This window comes from Capra hircus, chromosome 3 (assembly GCF_001704415.2).
Source record: "Capra hircus breed San Clemente chromosome 3, ASM170441v1, whole genome shotgun sequence".
NCBI classification, from domain to species: domain Eukaryota; kingdom Metazoa; phylum Chordata; class Mammalia; order Artiodactyla; family Bovidae; genus Capra; species Capra hircus.
The window spans coordinates 82,573,851-82,585,020 of NC_030810.1; the positions used below are offsets into that span (position 1 = coordinate 82,573,851).

The 11,170-nt window shown below is 37.3% G+C and overlaps 1 pseudogene across 1 annotated transcript; it reads right to left on the reverse strand.

The window, feature by feature from the left end:
* Positions 611–1,825, reverse strand: LOC102190753 (annotated as a pseudogene). The gene has a single exon (XR_001295477.2). The product of XR_001295477.2 is annotated as a glyceraldehyde-3-phosphate dehydrogenase pseudogene (transcript).

Consider the following 11,170-nt stretch of genomic DNA (forward strand, 5'->3'; position numbering starts at 1 on the left):
CAGACTTCATGCAATGCTTCAAAGCTACAGTAATCAAAACAGCACAGTATTGGCAAAAAACAAACAAACAAACAAAAACAGATATATGGATCTGTGGAGTGGAATAAAGAGCCCCAAAATAAACCTGCACACGTACAGTCCATTAATCTTTGACAAAGGAGTTAAGAATACACAATGGAGAAAAGAGAGTCTCTTAGGCAAATGGAGTTGGGAAAACTGGACAGCAACATATAAATCAATGAAATTAGAACACACCTTCACATCATAAACAAAAGTAAACTCAAAGTAGCTGAAAGAATTAAATATAAGATGACACTATAGAGGGGAACACAGGAAAAACATTTTCTGACATAAATCACAGCAGTGCTATCTTAAACCAGTCTCCCAGAGCAAAAGAAATAAAACAAAAATAAACAAATGGGACATAATCAAATTTATAAGCTTTTGCACAGCAAAGGATACCATAAACAATACAAAAAGGTATCTTAGAGACTGGCAGAAAATGTTTGCAAATCATGAAACCAACAAAATTAATATCTAAAATATACAAAGAGCTCACTTATCTCAATTTTCTTTTCTTTTCTTTTTTTATTGATGGTACACGACAAGGCAGGGCTCCCTAAGCCCCTCCCCTTCCTCAAGGCCTTGGGGATGGAAATGTGTGGAGGTCAGGAGATTCTCAGTGTGGTGGAGGTGGGGCAGGACTGCCCAGCAGCTGAGGAACTCTCTTCCTCTCATGCTCCTGCTGGGACTGGGGTTCCAAGGATCTTACTCCTTGGAGGCCATGTGGACCATGAGGTCCACCACCCTGTTGCTGTAGCCGAATTAATTGTCATACCAGGAAATGAGCTTGACAAAATGGTCGTTGAGGGCAATGTCAGCCCCGACATCGAAGGTATAAGAGTGACTGTCGCTGTTGAAGTCGCAGGAGACAACCTGGTCCTCAGTGTAGCCTAGAATGCCCTTGAGAGGGCCTTCTGATGCCTGCTTCACCACCTTCTTGATCTCATCATACTTGGCAGGTTTCTCCAGGTGGCAGGTCAGATCCACAACGGACACGTTGGGGGTGGGGACGCGGAAGGCCATGCCAGTGAGCTTCCCATTGAGCTCAGGGATGACCTTGCCCATGGCCTTGGCAGTGCCAGTAGAAGCAGGGATGATGTTCTGGGAAGCCTCTCGGCCATCACGCCACAGCTTCCCGGAGAGGCCATCCACAGTCTTCTGGGTGGCAGTGATGGCGTGGACAGTGGTCGTAAGTCCCTCCATGATGCCAAAGTGGTTGTGGATGACCTTAGCTGGGGCGGCAAGCAGTTGGTGGTGCAGGAGGCATTGCTGACAATCATGAGGGTGTTATACTTCTCGTGGTTCACGCCCATCACAAATATGGGGTCATCGGCAGAAAGTGCAGAGATGATGACCTTCTTGGCTCCACCCTTCAAGTGAGCCCCAGCCTTCTCCATGGTAGTGAAGACCCCAGTGGACTCCACCATGTACTCAGCACCAGCATCACCCCACTTGATGTTGGCAGGATCTCACTCCTGGAAGATGGTGATGGCCTTTCCATTGATGACGAGCTTCCCATTCTCTGCCTTGACTGTGCCATGGAACTTGCCGTGGGTGGAATCATAGTGGAACATGTAGACCATGTAGTGAAGGTCAATGAAGGGGTCATTGATGGTGACAATGTCCACTTTGCCAGAATTAAAAGCAGCCCTGGTGACCAGGTGCCCGATGCGGCCGAATCCGTTCACTCCAACCTTCACCATCTTGTCTCAGGGATGCGGCTGGCACAGCACGGAAGTAATGGCTATCTGTCGAACGGGCAGGAGCAGAGAGCCTCAATATTTTTTTGAAAAAGCAAACAATCCAATCAAAAATGGACAGAAAACCTTAACAGACATTTCTCCAAAGCAGACATATAGATGGCCAACAAGCTCATGAAAAGATGCTCAACATTGCTGTGATTTTGAGAAGTGCAAATAAAAACTACAATGAGGTATCACATCTTCACACTAGTCAAAATGGCCATCATTAAAAAGTCTACAAATAATAAATGCTGGAGAGAGTATGAAAAAGAGGAACTTGCCTACATTGTTGTTGGGAATGTAAATTGGTTCAGCCACTATGGAGACTATTGTGGAAGTTCCTTAAAAAAATAAAAATAGAGCCACCATATAATCCAGCAATCTTACTCCTGGACATATGTCCAGAAAATACAAAGACTAATTTGAAAAGATGTATGCATGCCAGTGTTCACAGAAGCACTGTTTAGAATTGCTAAGACCTAAAGCAACCTAAGTATACATCACTGGATTAATGAATAAGATGATCTGCCTCGTTATATATCTGTCATATACACACATACAGTGGAATACTACTCAACCATAAAAAAGAACAAAATAATCCCTAGAAATCATCCTACTAAGTGAAGTAAGACAAAGAAAGAAAGACAAATATCATATCATAGATATCACTTCTATGTAGAATCTTAAAAATATGATATGAATGAACTTACTTATGGAACAGAAACAGACTCACAGATATAGAAAGCAAATTTATGATTACTGAAGTGGAGTGGGGAGGGGAAGGGATAAATTAAGAGTTTGGATTAAAAGATATACACTATTATATATGAAATATTTTTTTATTCTTTGTTTTTACTTTATTTTACTTTACAATACTGTGTTGGTTTTGCCATACATTGATATGACAATGTATTATATATGAAATATTTAAACAATAAGATCCTACTGTATCACATAGAAAATTCTTCAATACCTTGTAATAACCAATAATGGAAAAAATCTGAAACATATATGTGTGTGTGTATAATTAAATCACTTTACCAAGGCAATGGCAACCCACTCCAGTACTCTTGCCTGGAAAATCCCATGGATGGAAGAGCCTGGTAGGCTGCTCCATGGGGTCACTAAGAGTCAGACACGACTGAACGACTTCATTTTCACTTTTTACTTTCATGCATTGGAGAAGGAAATGGCAACCCACTCCAGTATTCTTGCCTGGAAAATCCATGGACAGAGGAGCCTGGTGGGCTGCAGTCCATGGGGTCGCTAAGTGTCGGATACGACTGAGCAACTTCACTTTCAGTTTTTACTTTCATGCATTGGGGAAGGAAATGGCAACCCACTCCAGTGTTCTTGCCTGGAGAATCCCTGAGACGGGGGAACCTGGTCGACTGCCGTCTCTGAGGTCGCTCAGAGTTGGACACGACTGAAGCGACTTAGCAGCAGTAGCAGCAGCAGCAGAAACTAACAAAGCATTTAATTCAGCACGAGTAAAAATAAATATCCATTACCTCGACATATATGCTGTTTGAGAAAGTACAAGGATAATTAGGTGATGTGATAGAGGTGTTCGATAAAGCCATTGTGGAAATTAACACAATGTGCACCTTAAAAACTCACACAATATTATGTTAGCTACAACTCTATTTTTTTAAAGTGCAAAGGACAAAATATCTGTAGCTGATTCAAACTTAGAAAGAAGTATGACATTTTGCTAAAGCATAGAAAAGATATTAGCTTAGTATTTTAAGTTATACTGCAAGAAGAAAGCAATCATTGTACAATTCCTGGTAAGTATTTAAAATAATGAAATAAAACATTTTTAGCCTCTTTGTTTCCAGTGTGTTAAATTACAGTGTATTGCTCCACAGGCCGGGCTAGTGGTAAAGAACCCACCTGCCAATGCAGGAGACTTAAGAGACATACCTGGGTTGGAAATATCCCTTGGAGGAGGATATGCCAACTTATTCCAGTATTCTTGCCTGGAAAATCTCAAGGACAGTGGAGCCTGGAGGGCTACAGTTCATAGGGTTGCAAAGAGTCAGACACGACTGAAGAAGCTTAGCATGAACACAAATACTAGTTTTATTTTATTTTTCATTTCCATAATACATTTTAACCAACAGTATAGGAATTTTTATTGTTTTAACAAAATTTTATTAAAAGTCATGGAACAATAATAATCTTCCCACTGATTATTAAAATTGCTTTGCATAGTTTCAGTATTTACATTTTTATGATCCCACATTACCATACAAAGTGAAAGCTCAATGTATTTAACAAAAATCGTGAATTTTGCTTGTTTGCTTTTATCTATATTTTACTTAAGAAATTTCCTTTCAGAAATCTTTTCCCTTATGGATTTCTGAAGGACAAGGCTGTGACTTGCATATTTTACATAATGAACACCAGATTGTAAAATCTGAATCAAAATAAAATGCTCCATTGAGCATAATTTATTTGAAATGGATAAGCAATTAACATTGAAATAAGACATGAGAAAATTGAAAAAAAAATTTAAATGTCTATATTATCCTGGAGGTGTGATTTCATTCCACTAAGGCAAATATGTATCTGAAATGGTCAAACAGTTTAGCTATATTCACTTGCCCCAATTCCGTCATTCCTTGCCATTTGTATATGCTATCCTTTAGCCTCTCATTTTTCCTGAACTTTCCTTAGTTCTATTTGTGAAACTCTGCAGTGTTTCCTAACAAAATGTTTAAGCTTTAGTCTTATTTGTAGCAATTGAATAATGTATCTAATAGAAAGTTCATACATATCTTAATAACACTTACTTGAATATGATAGAACAATGTCACAATTTACCAGCTCTACTATTTCTTATTCTAAAGGGATATTCTACAACTGCAAATGAATATTGGGGCTTTAGGATAAAAAACTTTAATTTTTTTTCTCTAATAGTACAGATTTTTTAAACAGAGTCACATACTTTTAAGGTGTTTTCTGCATATAGTGAAATACAATAGTTGCTCTATAGACTTTTAGGTACACTTAGTGCCATGGGTCAACCTATAACTGAGTGGTCACATAAGATTCTAACTTGAGGCTTTGACACTTCCCTACATTACTGCAATGGACTGTATTTAATAGATTTCTAGTAAATTTTTTTAAAATTGTGTTGTTTAATATTGTATTCTCATTTGTCCTTTAAAAATATTACAAGGATTATACCTCCTGTGGCTGTTATGTTAGCCAAATCCTGTGTAAGTGCAATGCTTTGCAATAAACATGTAAATATGTCTAGTTTAATAGGAAAAAGAAAATTACTTTCTTATATTCATTGATGAATGTAAATGAATATATTTGTATCTTATTTGGCAGTTCTCCTTTCCTAAGGAGGAAATTTAAGAATTTTTAAGAATTTTTCAGTTTTTAAAATTTACTTTCAAGCAATAATTATTAGGATTTTTTTTTGTTATAGTCTATTAATTTGGTGATATAATTTTCAGAAGTTTTTCTGTAAGAGTGATTTCTATGTGCTGTTTATTGTTTTGCTGTTCTTTATAACTATTGTTGCTTTGCCAACTATAAGAAACATTTAATTATTTAAATCATTTCAATATATTATGAAGGGAACAGAATTTTGAATTGATTGAAAACATAGTAATTGATTTTTAAGTCTATTGGATCTTTGAAACCCTTTCCCCTTCTATTCTAGATGGTTGTAGTTGTGTAGACTTCTACATTACATACATATTTTTGTCCTTATATATATTTTAATTTCAACTTTTCTTCATCTTATTCCATCACTATTTGAAAAGAGAATTTTAGAAAGTTAGCAACTTGAATTCAAATACTGTGGTTGCTAGAAGAGAGGAAGGTATGAGACACAACATTTCTCTTTTGGAATTTAAAGTTTGAGTACAAAGGTTGACTAAGAAACCCACATGTCTTCCCTCTAATCTCTTTAGTAGGATGAAGTTAATTTCCTCAGTATCACTTCAGTGTGTCACTGTTGTTACTGTGCAAACTCTGAGCCTTATTTCTACATGCCTTCAGCAGGGAAATAAAATAATAATAATAAAGTAACTTTTTAGGCAGAGAGGTATCTGAATTTGTTACTTGTAATTTAGGTTATTCATTGGAACCTTGCCTTTTTTGTGATGCTAGCAATTTAAAGGCAAATGATTTTGGATGAATTCAAAGGGAAAAATTCTAAATTTCAAGGGGTTTTTCTGTTGGAATGTCTTAAAAATTATAATTAGTTGAAGAAATTGAAGTTGTCTATTTCTACTCAATCTCTTCATGTATTTAGCTACCTTAAACTGAGTGTCTGGGTGTGCATATGTGTACAGATATATAAAGTTTATGAGAATTACCATATGAACGAATATATCTCTTATTTATATTGTAACTTGTCTTTCTCTTTGCAAAATCAATATGTACTGGACAGTGAGGAGTTGATTTTATTCAGGCTATTACAATATAGAGAACATTTATTAATGATGAACTTCTCAGATAAAAGGAGGTTAATAGGCTTAGTACCAAAATAGTCATCCATGATTCTCAGGGTAGCTATAGGGAGGAGTAGAAAGTGAGTCATCAGAAGGGTGGATGTGGTTAGTTCTTAGAGTATATGAAAACAGTTTGGTCCTTGGAAACACAAACACAGAAGGGTGAGAGGGGTTCTTAATAGTTCTTTTCTGAAAGTCTTGGGCCACCTGATGTCCAAAACTGACCACTGTTTTAAAACTATTGATCTAAAAACAATGTAAGACTACATTATAGTTATATATAATAATGGATCTAGCTTAAGGCACTTAGAAAAAACAATAAACTTAATACAAAAGGCATCTTCTCAAAAAATGTTTCCATGAAGGGATTATATTTTGGCAATATATATGGATAAAATTGGAATAGGAATGGCAAACCACTGCAGTATTCTTGCCTGGAAAATTCCAGGAACAGAGGATCCTGTCAGGCTGCAGTCTGTGGGGTCTCAAAGATTTGGACATGACTATAGCAACTGAGCACATGGATAAAATGACGTTTGGTTGCGTTTGTCTCTCTTGTCTATGAAACAATATTTAAAATTGTGCATTTTTAATCAAGCTTACCAGTAGAGTTAAATGAGGCAAAAATAATCAAATTATATTTCTTACATTAATTGTTCTTTTTAAAAATAAAAATCTGAAATTACTTGTCATGTCAATCTTCATGTTTATCTTTTGTAAAAAACATTATCATCTTTATTGTGCAAAACTCTGAACACATCTAAAATCAATTAGCTTGTACACAAGTACTTCATTCTATTCTTTTAGCCATATTACTCCTAGAAATTTTTATAATTTATCCTAAAAACTATAGAAATTTATATCTCAGAGGTAAAATCTTATTACTAGCGTAAATAACACAATGCTTTTAAAATCTACTCAGTATTAATCAGGAGAGTAAAACATAAAGACATTGAAGTAGTAAATCAGTTCAGTTCACTCAGTCATGTCCGACTCTTGCAACCCCATCAATTGCAGCATGCCAAACGTCCCTGTCCATCACCAACTCCTGGACCTTGCTCAAACTCATGTCCGTCAAGTCAGTGACGCCATCCAACCATCTCTTCCTCAGTTGTCCCCGTCTCCCCCTGCCTTCAGTCCTTCCCAGCATCAGGATTTTTCCAATGAGTCCATTCTTTAATCAGGTGGCCAAAGTATTGGAGCTTCAGCTTCATAATCAGTCCTTTCAATGATTATTCAGGATTGATTTCCTTTAGGATTGATTGGTTTGATTTCCTTGCAATCCAAGGGACTCTCAAGAGTCTTCTCTAACACCACAGTTCAGAAGTGTCAATTCTTTGGCGCTCAACATTCTTTACGGTCTAACTCGCACATCAATACATGACTCCTGAAAAAGCCACAGCTTTTACTAGGTGGACCTTTGCTGGCAAAGTAATCTCTCTACTTTTTAATATGCTGTCTAGGTTGGTCATAATTTTTCTTCAAAGGAGCGAGTGTCTTTTAATTTCATGGCTGCAGTCACTATTTGCTGTGATTTTGGAGCCCAAGAAAATAAAGTCTGTCACTGTTTCCATTGTTTTTCCATTTATTTGCCATAATGTGAGGAGACCAAATGCCAAGATCTTAGTTTTTTGAATGTTGAGTTTTAAGCCAGCTTTTTCACTCTCCTCTTTCATTTTTATCAAGAGACCCTTTAGTTCCTCTTCAATTTCTACCATAAGGATGTGTCATCTGCATATCTGAGATTATTGATATTTCACCTGGCAATCTTGATTCAAGCTTGTGCTTTATCCAGCCCTGGATTTCCCATGAGTTAAATAAGCAGAGTGACAATATACAGCGTTGACATACTCCTTTCCCATTTGGAACCAGTCCGTTGTTCCATTTCCATTTCTAACTGTTGCTTCTTGACCTGCATACACATTTCTCAGGAGGCAGGTAAGGTGGTCTGGTATTCCCATGTCTTTAAGAATTTTAAACAGTTTGGTGTGATCCACACAGTCAAAGCCTTTGGGGTAGTCAATAAAGCAGAAGTAGATGTTTTTCTGGAATTCTCTTGCTTCATGTCCAACTCTTTGTAACTCCATAAAATATAGCCCACCAGCCTTCTCTGTCCATGGAATCCTCCAGGCAAGAATGCTGGAGAGGGTTGCTATTTCTTTTTCCATAGGATCTTCCCAACCCAGAGATTGAACCTGGGTCTCCTGCATTGCAGGCAGAGTTTTTACAAATTGAGCCCAGGGAAGTCTGAAATAGTAAATGCTACATACTAATATAAACATATTTTTCAAACCATACAAGAGACTTGAAGATTGAAAGGGCATTTCGGGTAGTAAGGTCTATGTATTGTTAATAAAATAAGATGTTGAGCAGTATGAGATTCAACACTTTCACAAGACAGAAAGGACTTGAAAAAAAAAAAGGAAATTTCTACCCACAAACCCTTATCAGTTTATACATCTAACTCAGCTTTAAAGAAACATTTAATACTTTTGTATTCTTATATATAGTATATAAATACATTTTCTATTTGCCTTTTTCTGTTTCCCTAAACTCTCTCTAAATATGTTAAGCCAACAACAACAGAGGGTAGAAATTATTGGCTACTAATTAAAAAAAATTAAAAGACTGACTAGAAAATATAGATTTATGAAGCAATAGTTTACTAGAAGATTAGAAATTTATAAGAACATTCACTGAATGAAAATTCACAAAATTGCTTAACTATGCTAATTATTTGATAGGTGTAAGAGAGTGTGCACAAGTTTTCATTATAGGATTCTGATTGCTTCAATTCACTGCTTATGAAGCCTAAGTTCACATGCAAAGGAATAATTGTAACTGCTGAAGTTGAAATTAGAATTAAGTCACTGGATAAACTATGTTTATGTATGTCTAAGCATTTTTATTATAGGAGAAATTTTAGAAATGTTTACATATGTACATACAACTAAAAATATGTAAAATGCATTTAAATGGTACAATGAACTCTGAATAATAATAGAAATTTAAAAGAACTAATAAAATTTGAAAAATGTATACACATGAAAGCCAGTGTGTTCATAAACTCTAGCAAATGTTATTATGCCATTTTTAATTTCTTTAGGATTTCATGAATTGTTTTTAACCTTGCCTCATTCACTTAATTTCAGAATAACGAAACACAATATGACTTTACTTACGAGTTTTGGCAAATATTTATATCAAGCATACTTTTTTTTTCCTTCAATGAAATAATTTGATTCCTGTCTATGTATATTTTTTGTTTATTAATTCAACTATCTTTCATTTAATTCCTACAATTTTCAAGCACTGTACTTAGAATTGTTGTTTGGTTGTTGTGTCCGACACCTTGCAACCTCATGAACTGCAGCATGCTGGGCTTCCCTGTCTTTCACTATCTCCCTGAGTTTGCTCAAACTCATGACCATTGAGTCAGTGATGCCATCCAACCAACTCATCCTCTGTCGCCCCCTTCTTCTCTTGCCCTCAGTCTTTCCCAGCAACAGGGTCTTTTCCAATGTGTTGGATCTTTGCACCAGGTGGCCAAAGTATTGGAGCTTCAGTTTCAGGATCAGTCCTTCCAATGAATATTCAGGATTAGTTTCCTTTAGGATTGACTGGTTTGATCTCCTTGCAGTCCAAGGCACTGTAATTAATCTTCTCCACCACCACAGTTTGAAAGCCTCAGTTCTTCAGTGCTCAGCCTTCTTTGGGCTTCCCTGATAGCTCAATCGGTAAAGAATCTGACTGCAATTAAGGAGAACCCAGTTAGATTCCTGGGACAGGAAGATATGCTGAAGTAGGAATAGGCTACCTACTCCAGTATTCTTGGGCTTCCCTTGTGGCTCAGCTAATAAAGAATCAGCTTGTGATGCGGGAGACCTGGGTTTAATCCCTGGGGTGGGAAGATTCCCTGGAGAAGGGAAGGGCTACCCACTTCAGTATTCTGCCCTGGATAATTCCATGGACTGTAGAGTTCAGTTCCACTCAGTTCAGTCACTCAGTTGTGTCTGACTCTTTGCAACCCCATGAACTGCAGCACGCCAGGCCTCCCTGTCCATCACCAACTCCCAGAGTTCACTCAGACTCACGTCCATCGAGCCGGTGATGCAATCCAGCCATCTCATCCTCTGTCGTCCTCTTCTCCTCCTGACCCCAATCCCTCCCAGCATCAGAGTCTTTTCCAATGAGTCAACTCTTCACATGAGGTGGCCAAAGTATTGGAGTTTCAGCTTTAGCATCAATGCTAACAAAGAACACCCAGGAATGAACTCCTTTAGAATGGACTGGTTGGATCTCCTTGCAGTTGAAGGGACTCTCAGGAGTCTTGCAGTTGAAAAGCATCAATTATTCGATGCTCAGCTTTCTTCCCAGTCCAACTCTTACATCCATACACGACTACTGGAAAAACCATAGCCTTGACTAGATGGACATTTGTTGGCAAAGTAATGTCTCTGCTTTCGAATATGCTATCTAGGTTGGTCATAACTTTTCTTCCAAGGAGTAAGCGTCTTTTAATTTCATGGCTGCAGTCACCATCTGCAGTGATTTTGAAGCCCAAAAATATAAAGTCTGACACTGTTTCCCCATCTATTTCCCATGGAGTGATGGGTCCAGATGACATGATTTTCGTTTTCTGAATGTTGAGCTTTCAAGCCAACTATTTCACTCTCCTCTTTCACTTTCATCTACCACGTTCTTCCTCACTTTCTGCCATAAGGGTGGTGTCATCTGCATATCTGAGGTTATTGAGATTTCTCCCAGCAATCTTGATTCTAGCTTGTGCTTCTTCCAGCCCAGAGTTTCTCATGATGTACTCTGCATATAAGTTAAATGAGCAGGTGACAATATACATACAGCCTTGACACACTCCTTTTCCTATTT